Genomic DNA, 21,892 nt, shown 5'->3' on the forward strand with positions numbered 1-21,892 from the left:
CAGGTTGCTTGGGTGGGAGAGAGCGGAGACCGTAACCGTTAACCGTTTAAAACCGTAACGTTTGAGAAATGTGCCTCCCGATGTGGAATGATGTTTTTCTACTTGTATATGTGTTACCGTTTTTATCTTTTCAGAAAAACAAAAGGAAAAATAAAACCGGTGTTGGACGGGCAGCCCGAGGACGGTCTGCGTTTTGCTAAGGGGGAATGTGACGCCCTGGGCAAGCCAGGGGTCACAGGTCACAACACCACACGCACCCCACATTCCCTGCAGGAACACTCAAAGTCAAAACATAAATCCTTGTTGCCTTCCTCCAGGGGCTGGTTTCCACACCAGGGGGTGGGCCAGGCGGTTGGCTCCGCCCACCGAGGAGTTCACAGCCCTGGAGGTGGGAAAACCAGACAGATCAGTTTGAGAGTTTGAAGTGGAAGGAGTAAACAGTGGAGTTGTAGTAAGAGAAGGAAGAAGTGACAGAGAAAAGTGACAGCAAGAAGCCTGAAGTTAGTCCGGGTGTGTGCCCCGGACTGAGACAGCAAGGTTGACAGACGGCGGTGACCGTTTGCAGGAGAGATTGCTCGGAGGTTGCCGAAAGGACCGTGGACGGGTGGTGACCCGGCGGTACCGGAGCGGTATACAAAGAACAGTCAGCACCAGGGCAGGGGCCTTTTGGATCCCGGCAAGGCTAGGAGTCGCCATAATTTGCCAAATCCGTCAGTGAAGGGGACCTCTGTCTCCCAACAACCAAGTCCCGATTGAAGGCAACAGTCCGACCGTTAAGGGGAGACACCGCCACCGCCAAGGCACCAGTTTCCCAGGACCAGCGCCTGCGGGCAAGAGAGGGGCTCCTCCGGCTCATATCCAGGTCGGGGAGCGGGTTACCGGTGGGAATCCATCGCTACCAAAAGACTATACATAGGTGCAGGGAAGAGACCGTCACCGCTAACTGCAGGGAACATCAGCACCGTAACCGTCCGAGGGACCCGTCCAACCAGCCGTTTGTTTACCGAGAACTGTGTCGTGTTTACTGGCTGAGTGAGTACCTTCGTGCCGTGTGGCACAGCGCTGCCCCTGCGCCCCTGCACCTCCACAGGCCCCATACCCGCCTGTCCACCATCCCAACCCCATCACTGGGCCCCGGGACCACCAAACCCCCTATCCACGGAGGGGCAAATCAACAACTGGCTGCTCCATACCATCACTCCCGGGCTCCCCAGACAGAGCAGCGGTGGTGTCCACTCAATCACCACAACCGTGGGTGGCGTCACGGACAATAAACTATCCCAACAACCAAACCCCTTTCACTCACGGGCGAGGAGCGCTGCTAGAGTCCCCGGGATCCGGCCCATCGCTTGAGCCACCGAGCAGCAGCAGGCCGCAGCAGCAGCGGCAGCCGGACCCGAGCAGTGGGAGAGCGCAGCGTCCCCTCCTCCGCCCGCGACAATAACACAACAAAATGGACCCCAAAACTTGTTACCCACTTTCTTATGAACGCGCCAATACCCAACATGTGGTCAGAAACCTCTGTTTGTACAAATGGGAGGGCTCGGAACAGAAGGAGCAATATTTGAATTTTGGAAAGCAAATTTGGCTGAAATAGATTGCGGGCACCATGTTGCATTTAGATGTCCGCTAAGGTACCTAAACAGCAGAAACCCCTCACAAGTGATACCATTTTGGAAACTAGACCCCTCAAGGCTTCTATCTAGGGGTATAGTGAGCATTTTGGACCCACAGGTACGTCACAGATTTTGATAACGTTACGTTGTCATATTGAAAATTTTCATTTTTTTCTCAAAAATGTTGCTTTAGCATCAATTTTCTCACTTTTTCAAGAGGTAATTCCTAAAATTTGACCCCAATGTTTGTTACCCACTTTTTTATGAGTGCGGTGATACCTCACATGTGGTCTGAAACCTTTGTTTGAAGAAATGGGAGGGCTTGGAATGGAAGGAGCAATATTTGAATTTTGGAAAGGAAATTTGGCTGGGTCCGGGTTGAAGGGTATTTGCCTGTCCACCTCTGAACCACCTTTGTTTGGCTTCCTATTTCATACCATGGGTAAGTCCATGTATGGCGATTGTCTGATGTGACTAGTTGTTCACATGGTGTGCTTTTACTACTTATTGCACTTGCTGTTTATTTATGGTCCTTATACTATGATGGGCTGACCTGGGTGGTTCATTGATGGGTAGGTGAATATAGAATCCACTTACCTCATACCTGTATGTATGTATAACGATTTTACCTTTTTGGTTATATTAATAAAATTTGATATTCAATTTGAATAAGTCTCCTATACGTGTTTTTTACACGATTTTTTGAAATTTCTCACTTATTCAAGAGGCAACAACAAAAAAATCATCCCTACAGGTTGTTATCCAATTTCTTGTGAGCGCAGGGATACCCCACATGTGGCAAAAAATCTCTGTTTGGATAAATGGGAGGGCTTGGAATGGAAGGAGCACCATTTGAATTTTGGAAAAGTTGAAATAAATTGCGCGCACCATGTCATATTAACAGGGCCCCTTGGGTACCTATACATCAGAAACCCCCCACAAGTGACCCCATTTTGGAAACTGGATTTATTCAGGAGTATAGTAAGCATTTTGATTCCACAAGTACTTTACAAAAATGTTGCTGTAGCAACAATATTCTCACTGTTAGGCTATGTGGCCATGATCCAGCGACACGGCGTCTAGTACCCAGTGTCAGCCTTCCTGCAGAGATGTGAGTGTTGTGCACGGGAGAACGCAGCTGCCCATGCCCACGATTTGGGTTCAGGCTGCTGTGGACTTTAGCTCTATTCTACCTGCAGATAACACTCGTCTCCGCAGGATAAATTGACATGCTGAGGCTCGGGAAGCTGCACCACAGGTCGGTTTATGCTGCGGAGAAAAGAAGCACTGTGGGCATGGTATTTCTAAAAATCCTTCCACTGTGCTTGTACTGCACAACGCAGCGTTATGGACGCAGGGAAAACACTCTGCGCCCAAAACGCTGCAAACCCTGATTGTGGGCACATAGCCTAAAATGCTACAATGGATGAATGGATAGATGTCAAACATAAATATAACGTTCCACCCCCCTGCATATTCTAAGCTGGCACCCTTCAGTGACTTTCATGTGGCACTAAAGGGTGCCTAGCCTTGTATTTAGCCCAAAAAAAAAAATTAAAATAAACAACGTGGGGTCCCCCCTATTTTTGATAGCCAGCTAGGGTAAAGCAGACAGCTGTAGCCTGCAAACCACAGCTGACAGCTTCACCTTGGCTGGTGACCAATTTGGAGGGCTCCCCAAGCTGTTTTTTTTTTTTTTTATAAATAAATAATTAAAAAACAAACAAACGAGGGGTCCCCCCAAATTAGATCACCAGCCAAGGTGAAGCTGACAGCTGGGGTCTGGTATTCTCAGGGTGGGAAGAGCCATGGTTATTGGACTCTTCCCAGCCTAAAAATAGCAGGCCGCAGCCGCCCCAGAAGTGGCGCATCCATTAGATGTGCCAATCCTGGCGCTTCGCCCCAACTCATCTTGTTGCCCTGGTGCGGTGGCAAACGGGGTAATAAATGGGGTTGACACCAGATGTGTAATGTCACCTGGCATCAAGCCCAGCAATTAGTGATGTCACGGCGTCTATCTGATACCAGACATCACTAATTGACAGTAATAAAAAAAAAAAATTGACAACAAAAAAAAAAAATTTATTTGAAAAAACACGCTCCCAAAACATTCCCTCTTTCACCAATTTATTGAAAAGGAAAAAAAAATCTCCTGTAAGCCATTTTGGAAGTCCCACGACCTTCTAGAATATGGGGGGCACGCTCAGGGAACGTGTCCCCCATTTTCTAGGAGTGCAGACCTTCCATTTGAGGAGAGTGGGTGCAAAGAATCTGCACCCACTCTCCTAGGGTCACAGCTGCAGAGTCCGTGCAGTGAGCCAGCGTTTCTGAAAGCAGGAAGCTGAGCTGACAGCCGCGCTCTGCACATGTGACCGGCGTCTGCTTTGAAGGAGGAGGGGGCCACGGGGGATCAGCGCTCCGACAGGTACGGGGGAACACCGGGAGACACCGGGGGGGAATAGGGGGTAACCTGGCAGGGCCTGGGGAGGAGTTTTCTGTCGCATGTGTGATGGCACATGCGACAGAAGTCAGAGGAAATGGGTAAATGCGGGCGGTGCGCTGCTGTGCGCGCCGACATCTTGGATTTTCGGGAGGGGGTTGGGGGTCGGGGGGGCACTTCGGCGACCCCGGGGGACCGGAGGGGACCGGGGGAGGAGATTTATCTCCCAGTTGTATCATGCCAGATGGGAGATAAATAATTTTTTACCGGCGTTGTGATTTACTATAACATGATCATCGGTATACGGTGTATACCTGTGATCACGTGAGCGGGGACCGGAAAAACCGGCCTGAATCATGATCTCCAGGGTCTCAACTACCCCCAGTAGCTGAAACCCCAGAGATTTTCTGACGCTGGGGGGCGCTATTCATTTATTTCTGCCCGCCATTTATAAGTGGCAGATCAGAATAAGTACCTAATTCTGCCGCTGTTTATCTCCGTAAGGCTGTCGTAATGGGGTTAATAATCGTTTGGGGTACCCTTGCTTTCAAATCTCTTTTGCAATTGTTCCGCTTATCTTTCGAAACTTCTGTTTGTACTGTTGATCTTCTTTAGGTGTAATAATTGGCTGCACGGTAGAGCCATTTTGGTGAATTTTGGATGTGCACTTTTATAATGTAATAATGGATTTGTTGCAGTTTTTTTTCTAAATGTTGTCTGGATGTCATTGTTCATAATTGCTATGTTTACATCCAAACAATTCAGATTGTATCCCCCAAAAATAGATGTAAAGTCATATTCAATTTGTAGATGTTATTCAAATAGTGTTTAAAATCGTTAAATTCTTTTTCCGAACCTGAAACGTTACATTTATTATACATACTCTCCACTGATGTCAACACACTTCTTACATCAGTATTCCAAGTTCTGTAAGCCCAGCAAAAATAAGGATCCATAGCAGCCATGGCATCAGAAATGGTGTGCAATTTGGTACCCTTGAGGTGTTTCTTCAGGTTTGATAACAGATGATAGCCAGAAGGAGATAGATCTGGTGAATAAGGTGGGTGGTCAACCAGCTGCAAGCCCAGCTCTGCCAGTTTTTCCACGGTTGCTTGTGCAGTGTGAGCAGAGACGTTGTGCAGGAATAAGATTCCTTTGGACAGTGTGCCGTGCCTTTTGGCCTTCAGAGCTGCCTTCAATTGGTCCAAAAGGTCAATGTAGTACCTTGAATTGATGGTGGAACCATTTTGAAGGTAGTCCACTAGCACACAGATGCCATCACCTTAGTGTCTGATTTTTGCACCCTGAACTTCTTTGGACTAGAATAACCACTGTTCCTCTACACTTTTGACTGCTCCTTGTTTTCAGGGTCATACAAATAAATCCAGGTCTCATCCATAGAGACCAGTTGATCCAGGAAGTTCTTATCAGTCCGAAAACGCTGACAAACTGCACAAGAATGCTTCTCTGATCTGTTGTCAAACATTTAGGGACCCACTTTGCAGATCACTTCCTCATGCCCAAATGTCTTGACTCCGGTTATTCTGATTACCTTTTGGGCACTTTTGCCCTCTTCCAAGATGGCATCCTCTGCTTCATTCCTCCCCATGTGTTTTTTGTCCTCCTGCCCTTTTAATCCTCAGTCTAGCCTCCAGTCCTGTGCTTGAGTATTCTGCCTGGTTTCCTCCTAGTGGTGTCTCAAGTTTCTCCATCTACCCCGGCAAAGTCTGTGTGACTCGCCTGTTGCTGCTCATCAGAGGTTCTGCCCTCCTGCTGCTTCCTGCTTTTGATGCCTAGCCCCTGCTGCGGTTCTTGTTGATCTGCCTTCATAGTTTCATAGTGTCATAGTTTTTAAGGTTGAAGGGAGACTCTAAGTCCATCTAGTTCAACCCGTACCCTAACATGTTGATCCAGAGGAAGGCAAAAAAACCCCCAATGTGTCAAATAAGCTCCAATGGGGGACAAAATTCCTTCCTGACTCCACATATGGCAATCAGACTAGTTCCCTGGATCAACACCCTGTCATAAAATCTAATATACATAACTAGTAATATTATATTTTTCAAGAAAGGCATCCAGGCTCTGCTTAAATGTTAGTAGTGAATCACTCATTACAACATCATGCGGCAGAGAGTTCCATAGTCTCACTGCTCGTACAGTAAAGAATCCTCGTCTGTGATTATGATTAAACCTTCTTTCCTCAAGACGTAGCGGATGCTCCCATGTTCCAGTCGCAGGCCTAGGTGTAAAGAGATCTTTGGAAAGGTCTCTGTACTGTCCCTTCATGTTTATACATTGTGATTAGATCCCCCTAAGCCTTTGTTTTTCCAAACTAAATAACCCCAAGTTTAATAACCTGTCTTGGTGTTGCAGCCCACCCATTCCTGTAATAATCTTGGTCGCTCTTCTATCTACCTGTAAGATTATGCTATTTATAACCTTCTATACTTTTGCTATCAAGAAAAGCATCCATTCCTCTCTTAAATTCATTCAGTGAGTTGGCCATCACCACTTCCTCAGGAAGAGAGTTCCAGAGCCTTACTGCTCTTACCGTGAAGAACCCTCTTCTATGCTGATGTAGGAATTTTCTTTCCTTCAATCGAAGAGAATGCCCCCTTGTTCTTGTCATAGTCCTTGGTACAAACAGATCATGGGAGAGATCTCTATATGGCCCTCTTGATATATTTGTACATGTTTATTAGGTCTCCCCTAAGTCTTCTCTTTTCTAGAGTAAATAGACCTAATTTTGATAACCTTTCCATGTATTGTAATGCACCCACTCCATTTATTATTTTAGTAGCCCGCCTCTGAACCCTTTCAAGTTCAGTAATGTCTTTCTTGAGCACCGGCGCCCAAAATTGCACACAATACTCCAAGTGTGGTCTGACGAGTGATTTGTACAGAGGGAGAATGATGTTTTCATCTCGTGCCCCCAGACCTCTTCTAATGCATCCCATCACCCTATTGGCTTTGGTGGCTGCTGCCTGACACTGGGCACTCCAATTTAGCTTCTTATTGACTAAGATGCCTAAGTCTTTTTCCATGTCTGATTTCCCCAGCGGTTTCCCATTTAGTAAGTAATCGTAGCATCTGTTTCTCCTTCCCATGTGCATAACCTTACACTTATCTGTGTTAAACCTCATTTGCCATTTTTCAGCCCAATTCTCCAATTTACTCAAGTCCATCTGTAGTTGCAAACTGTCCTCCTTTGTGTTAACTACCTTACATAGTTTTGTATCATCTGCAAATACTGATATTTTACTCTGTAAACCATCCACCAGATCATTAATAAATATATTAAATAGTAGGGGGCCCAATAGAGACCGCTGTGGCACCCCACTAGTAACCCTGGCCCACTCTGAGTATGTGCCATTAATAACCACTCTTTATTTTCTATCACTAAGCCAGCTACCTACCCATCTACACACATTTTCCCCGAGCCCAAGCTTTCTCATTTTACTTAGCAGTCCTTTATGTGGGACAGTGTCAAATGCTTTACCGAAGTCGAGATAAATGACATCCAATGATTCTCCTCGGTCCATGTATGAGCTTACATCCTCATAGAAGCTGATAAGGTTAGTTTGACAGGAGCGATCCTTCATAAATCCATGTTGATATGGAGTTAAACAATTATTAACATTGAGACATTCCATAATAGTATCCCTTAAAAACCCTTCAAACATTTTACCCACAACAGATGTTAAGCTTACCGGCCTATAGTTTCCAGGTTCCCTTTTATACCTTTTTTTGAATATTGGTACCACATTTGCCTTGCTTTCACGTAAGCCGCCTTGCTCTGCTACTTGTTTTTTGGACACTTGCAAATTGCTCTGCTACTCGTTTTTTGAACACTTGCAAATTGCTCTGCTACTTGCTTTTTGGACTTGGTTACACCTGCACTTGTTTGTTTATCACGTGTGTTACAATATAAACTTTATCACCTATCAACTGGGTTCAAAAACAGATTCCTGAGTAATCAATTATAATTGTTACACCAAATGTTCATGGATAGGGCGATTTTCCATCTGCGATTTCCTGGTGCGAGTGGGATAAAAAATCGGATTGCACTCGCACCAGTGTTAAACAATGAGAGCGTTTCCTCTGTCCCGTTTTTTTTTCTCCACATGAATCGTGCTCTCGGTGCAATCGCAGCATGCTGCATTTTGCACAGAGTGTCTGCTCACGCGTGTGTAAAATCGCACTGCACTCGCATGTTATGCGACTGCAGTGTGGTGCACGCAGAGACAGACAACGGAGGAGATGGGAGAAAGTGCTCCCTCCATCTTCTCTGCTCCTGTGATGCGATCGCAAGATCGCGTCAGTCGCATGACCCTCGGCTGACACCACAGCAGAGGGTCATTAGCATATCGCTTCCGATGCTCCTGCATCGGAAGCGAGACGCAAGTGGAAAAGCGCCCATAAGGACACAAACTTGTTCACGGGAAATCCCCATGATGTCTGCTATTGCTTTAGCTAAAATCCGTCGATTCTCAAGTATGAGTATGAGGTTGTGCACAGCATCGACAATCTCCTGAACAACAACCACTATTGGGCGTTCAGGACGTTACTCATCATTGGTGCTGATGTGGCCCGTTTTAAATTTGGTAAAACAGCTCTTAACTGTGGAATATGAGGGGCATTGATCCCCCAATATCACCATGAATATCCTTTGCGGACTTTATTGCAGAAACAAGACTTTTGTCACTCCTCTGCTCTGTTGCTGTGAATATCGCATTAGACTCAACCATCTTATTTTCCCGCATGCGTAGAACACTGTTGCCATAAGCAACAAACAAAATTTTGAAAATATATATTAGACACATAAGGCTTTCATGTAATGTAACATTCGTTACCTTAGAAACAAAAAAAGATCACAAAGCCAAAGACTTATCAGCAACCTCTTGCATAAATTAGCTAGGGTACATGTAGCAGGTGTACCCATCACAGCAGCATTTTTTTGTGAAAACCACTCATTGCCAAATTGAAAGGTATTGTGGTTTAAAATGAATTCTAATGCTTCTTCTACAGAATCTAGGAAACTGTCCTCCTCGACGATATTTCTTAGCATTTCTTTAATTGCAATATACTCTCTTGTTGGTGAATATTCATGTAAAGGCTTGAATTCACTTGAATTGATGCTAGAGAAAACTCCTCTTGCCACTCAAAATCCTGCAGGGTTAGTAAAAAATCACCTATGTCTTTTATGAAAGATATCACTGTGTTCAGAGCTGGTCTAACTGATAATAAATAGCCTAGTGGCTTCCTGCAAATAGTAATCACCTTTTAGCAGAACTACATTCCCGCCTTTATCCGCCTGGTGAATTATCTCCCATATGTGACTTAAAGGGAACCTACCAGCAGGATTTTCATATATAAAGTAAAGCCAGTGTTATACTGGCACTAGGATGCCAAATCTAAGCATACCTTTTGTTCTGAGATTGGAGGTTTAATTACAGAAATATGTGCAAATAAAGTTACACAAATGCACTGCTATTTGATTGATAGTAGCTCCAGAATATCTAATGGGTGGATGGGGTTTGCTGTCTATTCCCACTCTTGTATGCTTTCCTGGCCTTGGTAGATGCTAGACTGTATAGGCTCCTTCCAGGTATGAGTCATTTCCGCCACGTGATAGGAGCGTGTTCGAAATGCAGCCCATAAGGTATAGCATCTACCAAAGACAGGGAGACAGACAGGTGTGGGAATAGATAGCAAATCCCGACTCACATATTAGCATACCTCCCAACCGTCCCGGATACAGCAGGACTGTACCGGATTTCAGCGGGTGTCCCGGTGTCACGATCGTGAGGCTTTTGTCCCTTGGCTCCACCCACCCGCTCTCTCCCCGTCTGACTTTCTCCCCCTCCTAATGCACATGAGCAGAGCAGAGCCGAGCGCTGCTTCACTGCTCTCTCTGGCTCTGTGCTGCCGCTGTTATTAGTGGGCGGCAGCAGCACTCTGGCTGCCGGCACTTTAAACCGGCACCTGCAGCTCAGCGTGCACTCACTGCTCACTGCTGGGCTGTTTGTGTATGGAAGTACGTCTGTGGGCGGAGCTACCGAGCAACATGCTGAGCTCTGTCCACAGATAAAGAGACTGCAGGATGAGGAGCTGAACACCAAGGAACGCTGTATGTGACCCCCCCCCACCTACCCAAAGCTGTATGCCCCAACCCCCTCCTCACCAGAGCTATATGCCTCCAGTCACCCCCCTCACCACATCTGTATGGCCCCCTCACCAAATTTGTATGCCCCCTCACCAGATCTATATGCCCCTCAGCACCCCCCAGCTCGGTATGCCTCCAGCCCCCTCCCACCAGATATGTATCCCCCAGCCCCCCCTCACCAGATCTGTATGCCCCAGCATCCCTCTCCTCACCAGAGCTATATGCCTCCAGCCACCCCCCACACCAGATTTGAATGCCCCCCAGCCCCCACACCAGATTTGTATACCCCCCAGCCACCCCACCAGATCTATATGCCCCCCCAGCACCACCAGCTCTGTATGTCTCCAGCCCCCTCCCACCAGATCTGTATCCCCCAGCCCCCTCTCACCAGATCTGTATGCCCCAGCCCTCTCCTCACCAGAGCTACAGTTAGGTCCAGAAATATTTGGACAGTGACACAATTTTCGCGAGTTGGGCTCTGCATGCCACCACATTGGATTTGAAATGAAACCTCTACAACAGAATTCAAGTGCAGATTGTAACGTTTAATTTGAAGGTTTGAACAAAAATATCTAATAGAAATTGTAGCAATTGTACACATTTCTTTACAAACACTCCACATTTTAGGAGGTCAAAAGTAATTGGACAAAAATAAACCAAACCCAAACAAAATATTTTTATTTTCAATATTTTGTTGCGAATCCTTTGGAGGCAATCACTGCCTTAAGTCTGGAACCCATGGACATCACCAAACGCTGGGTTTCCTCCTTCTTAATGCTTTGCCGGGCCTTTACAGCCGCAGCCTTCAGGTCTTGCTTGTTTGTGGGTCTTTCCGTCTTAAGTCTGGATTTGAGCAAGTGAAATGCATGCTCAATTGGGTTAAGATCTGGTGATTGACTTGGCCATTGCAGAATGTTCCACTTTTTTGCACTCATGAACTCCTGGGTAGCTTTGGCTGTATGCTTGGGGTCATTGTCCATCTGTACTATGAAACGCCGTCCGATCAACTTTGCGGCATTTGGCTGAATCTGGGCTGAAAGTATATCCCGGTACACTTCAGAATTCATCCGGCTACTCTTGTCTGCGGTTATGTCATCAATAAACACAAGTGACCCAGTGCCACTGAAAGCCATGCATGCCCATGCCATCACGTTGCCTCTACCATGTTTTACAGAGGATGTGGTGTGCCTTGGATCATGTGCCGTTCCCTTTCTTCTCCAAACTTTTTTCTTCCCATCATTCTGGTACAGGTTGATCTTTGTCTCATCTGTCCATAGAATACTTTTCCAGAACTGAGCTGGCTTCATGAGGTGTTTTTCAGCAAATTTAACTCTGGCCTGTCTATTTTTGGAATTGATTAATGGTTTGCATCTAGATGTGAACCCTTTGTATTTACTTTCATGGAGTCTTCTCTTTACTGTTGACTTAGAGACAGATACACCTACTTCACTGAGAGTGTTCTGGACTTCAGTTGATGTTGTGAACGGGTTCTTCTTCACCAAAGAAAGTATGCGGCGATCATCCACTACTATTGTCATCCGTGGACGCCCAGGCCTTTATGAGTTCCCAAGCTCACCAGTCAATTCCTTTTTTCTCAGAATGTACCCAACTGTTGATTTTGCTACTCCAAGCATGTCTGCTATCTCTCTGATGGATTTTTTCTTTTTTTTCAGCCTCAGGATGTTCTGCTTCACCTCAATTGAGAGTTCCTTAGACCGCATGTTGTCTAGTCACAGCAACAGCTTCCAAATGCAAAACCACACACCTGTAATCAACCCCAGACCTTTTAACTACTTCATTGATTACTCGTTAACGAGGGAGACGTCTTCAGAGTTAATTGCAGCCCTTAGAGTCCGTTGTCCAATTACTTTTGGTCCCTTGAAAAAGAGGAGGCTATGCATTACAGAGCTATGATTCCTAAACCCTTTCTCCGATTTGGATGTGAAAACTCTCATATTGCAGCTGGGAGTGTGCACTTTCAGCCCATATTATATATATAATTATAGTTCTGAACATGTTTTTGTGAACAGCTAAAATAACAAAACTTGTGTCACTGTCCAAATATTTCTGGCCCTGACTGTATATGCCTCCAGCCACCCCCCCTCACCAGATTTGTATGCCCCCTAACCCCCACACCAGATTTGTATGCCCCCACACCAGATTTGTATGATCCTTAGCCCCCACACCAGATTTGTATGCCCCCCAGCCCCCCCACCAGATCTATATGCCCCCCAGCTCTGTATGCCTCCAGCCCCCTCCCACTAGATATGTATCTCAGCACCCCCTCACCAGATCTGTATGCTCCAGCCCTCTCCTCACCAGAGCTATATTCCTCCAGCCACCCCCCCCACACCAGATCTGTGTGCCCCCCAGCCCCCAAACCAGATTTGTATGCCCCCAGCCCCCCCATCGGAGCTGTATGTGCCCCCAGAGCTGTATATGTGAAGCCCCGCAAGTATTGTGTCGGTGCATTACCTTCAGGGACTCCACGCAGCTGGATCCTGTCACGGGTAGGAGATCTTCTATCTAGGATTGTCGTGACGCCACTCTCAGAATTGCGGTCAGTGGGGACCGCCACTGCAGATTAAGGGACGCCTGGGGCTGATGGTGGGTGCAGTCAGTTGTAATAGCCTCCTGAGAGTGAGGCAAGCCCCAGGGCCCTGTGTAGGTGTGTGGAACCACAAGGCGCAGAATAACTCAACACAAGCAGAATGTCTTTCAGGGGTTTTACTCACTGTTGATGGCAGGGTGAGTCACCCGGGCGTAGCTGGGATGAACCAGGCTGGAACCAGGTATCCTTCAGGCTGACTGATGAGGGTGGCTACCGACTCGCCTTCCTTAGCCCTTTGCGTTTTGGGGTAACCCCGACTTTTAGTCCCTATGGGGGTCACCCAGGGAAGTTGCTGAAGCCTCTCTCCCCTTCGTTTTGGCCCGTTTGCTTGTAGCCTGGACCAGGACACTCCGGCTGCTTGCCTCCTGTGAACTATGGGCCCTAACTGTGGCGACGTGGCTGCGGACTCTGTAGTGTGGTCTTGGGGGTGTAAAGTGCCCCCTCATGCAGGTTTGGCAAGGAAAGGTGGATCTATCCCTGCACTGGGACCTGCTACCCGTTTGGGCCTGGTAACTCCCTAGCAGTCTCCTTACTTCCCACTCCGTTGCTCTCTCTTTAGCTGAAGATGGATTTCGGGTAGCACTACAAGGTGACCGTTCTCCCCCGTCGGTAGTCACTGCGCGGACGCTGTTAGACTGCCACAGCCCCAGGGGTCTGCTCCTGACGTCTGCTCTCCCTGGACTGCACACTAAACCGGCTCACTACTCCTCCTCTCCTGTTCTTGCCTACGCCACCTAGCAACCAGGCTCTCTACCACACCCCTTGAGTGGAGATGGAGGCTTTGCCCCCTCCACCCCTCGAGTGGAGGTGAAGGCTTTTCCCCCTCCTGGGATCCCCAGGGGTCCTCCCAAAGGTACATGTGTGAGACCTGATCACTATGCGCCTGTGTAGTCACACCTCGGTCAGCCTTCTGGATTACCTGTGTTGCACTGTCCCCAGCATGGGTGCAGTACTCAGTGGTGCCTGACCAGGTCAGGGGCGCCACATATAAACCCCAACACCAGAGCTATATGCCCCTTAGTAATATCTATGCTACCAGTTATTTATATGCCCCACAGTAAAGTGTATTTCCCCCAGTAATGTGTATACCCCTTAATAACGTGTATGCCCCTCAGTGAAAAACACAGACATTCTTCACTGATGTGTTAAACACGCATATGTCCCTTCGTACTCCGTGATTCACGGCACACAGTGGTTGTCCATGTGCAATCCGTGATACGTGATCCGTACTCCGTGATTGCACATAGACATATACTCACCTGCCCCTGCTCCTGCTCTTCGTGGTGCTGGAGTCCCGCGATTCAGCATCCAGCCACCGCTCTCTCACCTCTGCAGCTACTTCCGGGTCAGCTCTGGCTGCATAAATGAATATGCATGCCATAATGAGCCGGGCAGGAAGAAGCAGAGAGCAGCTGCCGAACTCAGCGTCGCTGGAGAAGGTGAGTTGGAAAAGCTTTTTATTTTAAATGTCCGTGTTTTTCTGGTACGTGTTTCACGGATCACACCATAGTGTGGTCTGTGGGACATCAGTGATACCAGAAAAAAACCAGACATGTTTCTGTGCGGCAATCACGGATACGCATGTACGCCGCACGGAGACACGGTCAGTGAAAAATCACTGATGTGTGTGCAGACCCATTGATTATAATGGGTCTGCATAGGTCAGTGATTCTGGTACGTATAAAAACTAGAACATACATACCAGAATCACTGACATCTGAAACAGGCCTAATATGTATGCCCCTCAAGTACTGTCTATGCCCCCAGCCCCTCCTGTGCTGTGTATACTGTAGCCCCCAGCCCCTCCTGTGCACTGTGCGTGGCTAGGTCTGGTAAAGTGTTGCCAAGTGATCACATGCCGAGGAGGAGCTGGATAGAGACAAGCGGGGTAGGTGAGTGCGGCTGCTGCCGGCTTTCCCATATTATTACCTCCAATGTGTGTATATGTATGATGTATATATCTATGTATGTCAGTGCAGATGACTGTGTATAGATTTGTCTGTTTATATGTATTTTAGGGAATTTGTCTTCAAATATGTACCGTATATGTGCGTATGCCTGTGCCCATGATCAGGACTCACTGTGTCCTGGAGGCATCGGGTCCTGACCTGCGGGGCTGCACGTCTCCTCCGCAGGAGACCACAGCTGCCTGTGCCCACGATCAGGACTCGCTGTATCCTGGAGGCAGCGGGTCCTGACTTGCGGGGCTGCACGTCTCCTCCGCAGGAGACCACAGCTGCCTGTGCCCACGATCAGGACTCGCTGTGTCCTGGAGGCAGCGGGTCCTGACCTGCGGGGCTGCACATCTCCTCCGCAGGAGACCACAGCTGCCTGTGCCCACGATCAGGACTCGCTGTGTCCTGGAGGCAGTGGGTCCTGACCTGCGGGACTGCACATCTCCTCCGCAGGAGACCACAGCTGCCTGTGCCCACGATCAGGACTCGCTGTGTCCTGGAGGCAGCGGGTCCTGACCTGCGGGACTGCACATCTCCTCCGCAGGAGACCACAGCTGCCTGTGCCCACGATCAGGACTAGCTGTGTCCTGGAGGCAGCGGGTCCTGACCTGCGTGGCTGCACGTCTCCTCAGCAGGAGAACGCAGCTGCCTGTGCCCACGATCAGGGTTCAGTGCGCTGCGGTCTCCTGCTGTGTTCTCCCTACGGAGGACGCATGCAACTGCAGCAAACAATTGACATGCTACAGTCTGGAAAGACGCTCCGCAGGTCAGTGTTTGCTGCAAAAAAAAACAAGCACAGTGGGCATGAGATTTCTAGAAATCCCTCCACTGTGCTTGTACTGTACAATGCAGCGTTTTAGACACAGCAAAAAACACGCTACATCCAAAATGCTGCAAACACTGGTCGTGGGCACGCAGCCTTAAACAATGTGATCAGCAGTGCTGAAAAGGATTGGATGTAGGCGTAACAGATTGCAAAATGGGTGTGGTTAGGGGGCGTGGCTTAAAATTGCCGCAGCGCGCTAAGAGCGCCGCATACTTTGTCCCTCGTTCTCATCTTTAAATGTTGGGAGGTATGTATTAGATATTCTATAGCTGCTATCAATCAAATAGCAGTACATTTCTGTAACTTTGCTTGCGCATATTTCCGAAATAAAACTTCCAATCTCTGAACAAAAGCTATGCTTACATTCAGCATCCCAGCACCAGTATAGCACTGGCTTTACTTTATATATGAAAATCCTGCTGGTTGGGTCTCTTTAATTCTTGTAAACCCCCCCCCTCCTACCCCCAACTATTAAATTGTGTTTACTTTTGGGATAAGGCTTGCCTGTCTTTTAACATATGTTCTACAAATAAATCTATCATATTGCCTGGCTGAATCACTGGCATATAAGTGGACTTAACCCATTTAAGGGATTATATATCTTTCTTTGTTCTGTACTGAACCCTGTTCGATTGTTTTGCCATGAAAAGTAAAAGTGTGCTATCAAATGTTACAGACCCCAGATTTGATTGCAACATTAGGAAAGATTCATCAATTTGAACAGAAATTTCTCCTGATAAAACTTGTTTTAGTTTGGTCAGCAATGCATTACTAAATGATTTAAATATATGAATCTTTCTTGCAGCTTTAAACATGTCTACTTTAAATTCAGCTCAATAAAATTAATTTTAAAAAAACAAACCTGTGTGATATGGTTATTTAAAGATGTAAGTTATCGTCCGCTTCAATGCTTCTGTTTGTAGCCCCTCCCCCTGTTCCCACAAACACATTGTGACTGCTGTTTTTAAATACTTGGATTAATAAAAGAAGAAAACTTTCACGATTGAAGTGTGCTGCTGTTCTTCTGTGTTCCTAGATTCTGGAATTCAGCTTGCTATTTTCACTGATGTCTGTGATCAGCGCAAGGAGACGCAGATTTCAACCCAGAGACATAGGCAGGCTAGCAACACTTCATCTCTGCTGGGCTGCTTGTTAATCTCTTTTTGCTGACATGTTGTGTGGGAGCCAGTCACATTCACTCCCCACCTATCTTTGCAAGCTGGACTAATCCATTAATGCCATCTATAGCTTACTGGTCTGGTGAAGTGTTGTGATCCAAACCTACTGGTGGTTGCCATGCAATATTGCTGTGAGTGGTTGTGGTGTTAACCCTTGTTGTCTTTTTGTTGCTGCCTTCCTGCTCTTGCTTTTTTTTTCTTAGTCTCTTACTTTGCTAATTGTGCCTGTGAGTTTGCAGTGTGTCTGAATTTTGGTTTTACCCTGTCTGTCTTAATCTGTGTGTCCATCACACTCCTGCCCCTTCCTTCCTGGGGAGGGTTAAATATTAGATCTGGTCAGGAGAATAATAAAGCACAGGACTCCGGTATTTCCACCTTCAATGGTAATCCAAAGGTCAAGGATTGCCTATGAACCATTAGCATGAGGGACAGCATAGGAACCCCCGGCCCTTCGCTATCCTGCAGTCACATTGTTTTCCTGTAAATAAACTGTTTGTTCCACCATCCTTATGTACGGATCTTCTTGAGGAGGTACATGATTTTGGTTGGGCAATCAAATTCTTCTGCCACTTGGAGATCTCTTTCTAGGTCTTTTTGGTGGCAGAATGCTTGTACGGAGGTAGATAAATATGTTCAGAAAAGGGGGGCCTGTGCCAAGGCTAAAGCATCTTGTCAGGCCCCAGTGCCCAGCATCTCCTGCCTAACAAGATTCAGTTACATCCATGGACCCACTTGTTCATGGATTTTGTCACTGATTTACCTAGCTGTGGCAGTAATACTATTGTGTGGGTGGTGTTGGACCGTTTCAGCAAGATTGTTCATTTGGTCCCACTTCCCAAGTTGTCTATTGTTAAGAGTTTAGCTACATTGTTAATTTCTTATGTTGTTAAAATACATTGTATTCCCAAAAATATTTCTGATGGAGGGATTCAGTTCTTGGTTAGCTTTTTGAGTAGTTTTTGCTCCAAATTGGGTATCAGGTTGTAATTTTCCTCAGAATATCATCCCAAGCCTAATGGGCAGACTGTCCTTTAAAAATGTATGGCTTAAAGTGGCCTCTAAGAAATTTGCAGGTCCTTACAGGATTACTTAAATTTTGAATCTAGTAACGATTAAGCTTCAACTCCCGATAGCTTGTTAAATCAACAACTCATTCCATTCTGGACAGATTTGTGGGGACACCTGGTTCATCAATACATTCTGGAGGAGAATCTGGATTATGAAGTGGAGCGAGTTCTGGGATCCAGGCGCCATCTGCAGTATCTGGTTAAGTGGAAGGGTTACAGGCCTGAGGATAATTCCTCAGTCAATTCGGAGAACCTTCATGCTGATTGCCTGATAAGAGATTTCCATCAGTGTTGTGGCAGATTTCTGAGGGTCCATTGGCTCCTCGTACTGTCATGACTCCACTCTGTGGTTCACAACAGTGATCGGTCGCTGTTGGTTGGTTTACCTCTTGGTTGGACCAGTCTTTTTTGTGTTGGATATCTGAAGGATATCTTGTCTTTGTTTCTTATGGTTTGCTTTCCTATTTCACTTCTAGTCAGGTGTTGACTTTCTTATTTAGTTTGCCCAATCACATTTTGGGAAGAGCTATTTATACTCACTACTCACATGCCTCAGTGCTAGCTATATTTCTGGATGGATGGTTGTCTGGTGTCGCAGTTGCTTGGTTCAGGTTTTCTTACTGAGATATTGCCCCGCTGTCTGACAGGGGGAAATAAGGGTCAGGTCTAGGGTAAGTACTAGCCTTTTTTGGGACCTGTTTAATTCTAGTTTTGCATCTATCCTGGTTTGTCCATGTCTGTGAGAGTGTTAGGTTTCAGCTGAACCATTTATATGTAGATTATTATTAATATGATAATGAGAAACAAAAAAGACAAAGCAAATAAATAACAATGTATTTAGATAATAAAGCAATCCATTCATTTATTTATAAAAAAAAGAATCAGCAGATATCTAATTGAAACCCATTACAGTTAAATATTACATTTTAATTACATTTTGACCAGTAAAGGCATTAATCATACAGAATTACACACTTTAAACATATCACACCATGTAGGCAGTTGTATTAAGTCAGGCTGGTTGCAACATCAGTAGGCGATTTCCATTATTTGTGATGGCAAGAACATCACGGTTAAAAACACTAAAATCCTAAAGAACTTTAACAAAATATATTACCTTTAGCAGAGTTCACAGGATCAGAATCATGTCATGGTTCCTTTGTAAAATGTAATGTAATTATTAATCTAAGAGTATACAGAATACATTGTGGGAAAAGTTCCAGTAAAACTTGCATTTTATTCAGTGAAATCCCTGGTGTTTATAGCATTAGTCCAGTGGGTGGTTTTATTCAGGTACTGTCAGTCTGTGTGACTGTAGCGGTCAGTCACTGAGTAGCACCACCCACTGGACTCGTGTATTTAGACACCAGAGATTTTAACAAATAAAATACAAGTCATACTGAAGCTATTCTAGAAAAGTTATATATCATTCTGTTCAGTTTCTCTATACAATCTGTCCACAAATCAGACATAATCACTGCATATATATTAGAAACAGCGATCGTGACCATGATACTAGAAACAACACAGCCTGGCGGTCACTGCTGCCAGTTGTCAGGGCTGGTTTATGCCTGTAGCTGGGGTTCTATAATAACTTTTAATATTTTTATAATACCTAATATTTAATGACATTTTATTGAATATATAGTTTCATAGCTTTTAAGGTTGAAGGTAAACAAGAGTCCAGCGAACTCCACCTATAACCTAATATATTGATCTTGAGAGAGACAAAAAAAACATTGTAAAACAAATGAACAAAAATATAAGAACCATCCCCCCAATATTATTAATAAAACACAAACACTTGTCAATCATAATCAAAGCTCCATTTTCAATATATTAATCTAAACTAGGGCAAGCCCTCGTATCAAAATCGCTTGCAATAGCAGAAAAATATAAAAATCGCCTTACGGGGCATCTGTCCACAGGTTTGTGCTGTGGAATCTGAGTGCAGCATAATGTAGACGCAAAGACCCCGATTCCAGCAATGTGGGATCACTGTTTTGTCTGCTGCAGATCTACTAGTTCTCTGAATGCTGAGCTCTGGATACCCCACACATACCACTGATTCCTGTATACATTGTAGAAGTAGATTGTCAGCAAGCCATCAATCAGTGGAGGAGATAGGGTTACATAAATTAGCCTGGACTGGCACGTGACACCCAGTATGGCACTGAGGCTCTCCAGCTGATAAAACACTGGAATCCAGCACTCTGCCCCTAAATTATGCTGCTCTCAGATTAAATAGCAAAAACCTGCTGACAGATTCCATTTATTAACTTGAAAACAAAAAAAAAATCAGACAATCTGAAAAATTGTACTGGTTATTAATGCATAAAATGGTTACAGGGGAAAAAGGGGTTTAACTATTGTGAATACATAAGGGGTAGCATATAGTTAGAGGTCTGTTCCTGCCCGCTTTTCCCTCTCACTGAGGAAGATGTACATCTTTTCCGGAGTGTGTGGGAGAGACTTGTCAATCAATCCAAGTATTCATATAGAAGTCAACGGGGACAGATCTCTGTGACTGGTCAACTCCTCGCCGGCCATATTTTCATCTATTTTAGAATAAAACAGTCACTTGTAATCTCAGTAACGCACCATTGTTTGGGGACATAAGACTCACATAGAAGGTTCCCTGTAACCTACTTTATTGTGCATAATCTTACATTCACAACATCTCCTGCCATGTGCATCCAGAAGACCAGTAATCGCTCATGGTCTTCCACCTTTCTATTTACGTGTTTCTTTGCCCTATACCTCATTTTCAGATCATTACTTTTTTCTTTTAACTTATAATGACCCTTTGTAGTTAGTAATTTGTGATACATAATAATAATATTATATAGCGCCAACGTGTTCCGTAGCACTTTACAATTCATCGTAATATGCCATGTACACGCTTGTGTTAGACTATGTGCAGCTAGGTGATCATGTGCTGCCAAAAATAAAAGCTTCCATGTGATACCAATCTTCTGTTTCATCATAGTGAACCAGGTCTAACGCTGGCCCCACACATACAATAGCGTACAAGCGCACATTTGCCCACCAGCTATCTCTGTTTCATTCCCAGAGTGTTCTTGTGTTTTCAAAGTGGAGAATGGAGAAAGCCGTTCCCATAGAGCTCTAGAAGAGGCTTATCTTCTGAGAAAAAAAGAGTCAGGCATTAAACTGCCCTGATCCTTATTAGCTGACAGCTGGGAGGCCCCCATACACATTAGGATGTTGGTCAATCCCACAGATATCACGGGGTGGGGGAAAGGCTATCTTTAGTCAAACGTGCAAGTGGGACTTAAAAGGAACCTGTCAGGTCCAATATGCACCCAGAACCATGAGCGGTTCTGGGTGCATATTGTTCCCTGCCTAACTGTCCCTGTATCTAGTAGCATAGATAAAGAGATCTTTAGAAAAAGTATTTCTAAAGATCTTTTATCTTATGCCAATGAGTGTGGGGACTAGTCCCAAGGGTGTTATATTCTCCAACTAGTCTGCCCTCTTAGCATGTTGGTACGCCCACAAGGGTGTACTAACATGCTATTCAATGGAGCATCACCAGTGGTGCCGCGCATACCTGGGTTCGCGGTGACAGGGCTTCTGAATGCTGGGCACTTCCGGTCATGCGCAGTAGACTTCTCTGAAGCCGGGACACATACACTGGCTTCAGTAGTGCGCATGACAGGAAGTGCCCGGCATTCAGAAGCGCGGTCACATCGAACACAGGTACGGGTGTCACCGCTGGTGATGCTGCATTGAATAGCATGTTTGTACGCCTCTGTGGCATTGCTAAGAGGGCAGACTGGTCTGGGATATCACACTCTTGGGACTAGTCCCCACGCTCATTAACATACCATAAAGGATCTTTAGAAATACTTTTTCTAAAGATCCCTTTATCTATGCTAGTGTATACAGGGACAGTTAGGCAGGGATTAGCAATATACACCCAGAACTGCTCGTGGTTCTGAGTGCATATTGCACCTGACAGGTTCTCTTTAAGGGTTCAAATGTGTTCCAACAGCAGACGGATTACTGCTAA

Source organism: Anomaloglossus baeobatrachus, chromosome 7, assembly GCF_048569485.1.
Source record: "Anomaloglossus baeobatrachus isolate aAnoBae1 chromosome 7, aAnoBae1.hap1, whole genome shotgun sequence".
Taxonomy (NCBI): Eukaryota; Metazoa; Chordata; class Amphibia; order Anura; family Aromobatidae; genus Anomaloglossus; species Anomaloglossus baeobatrachus.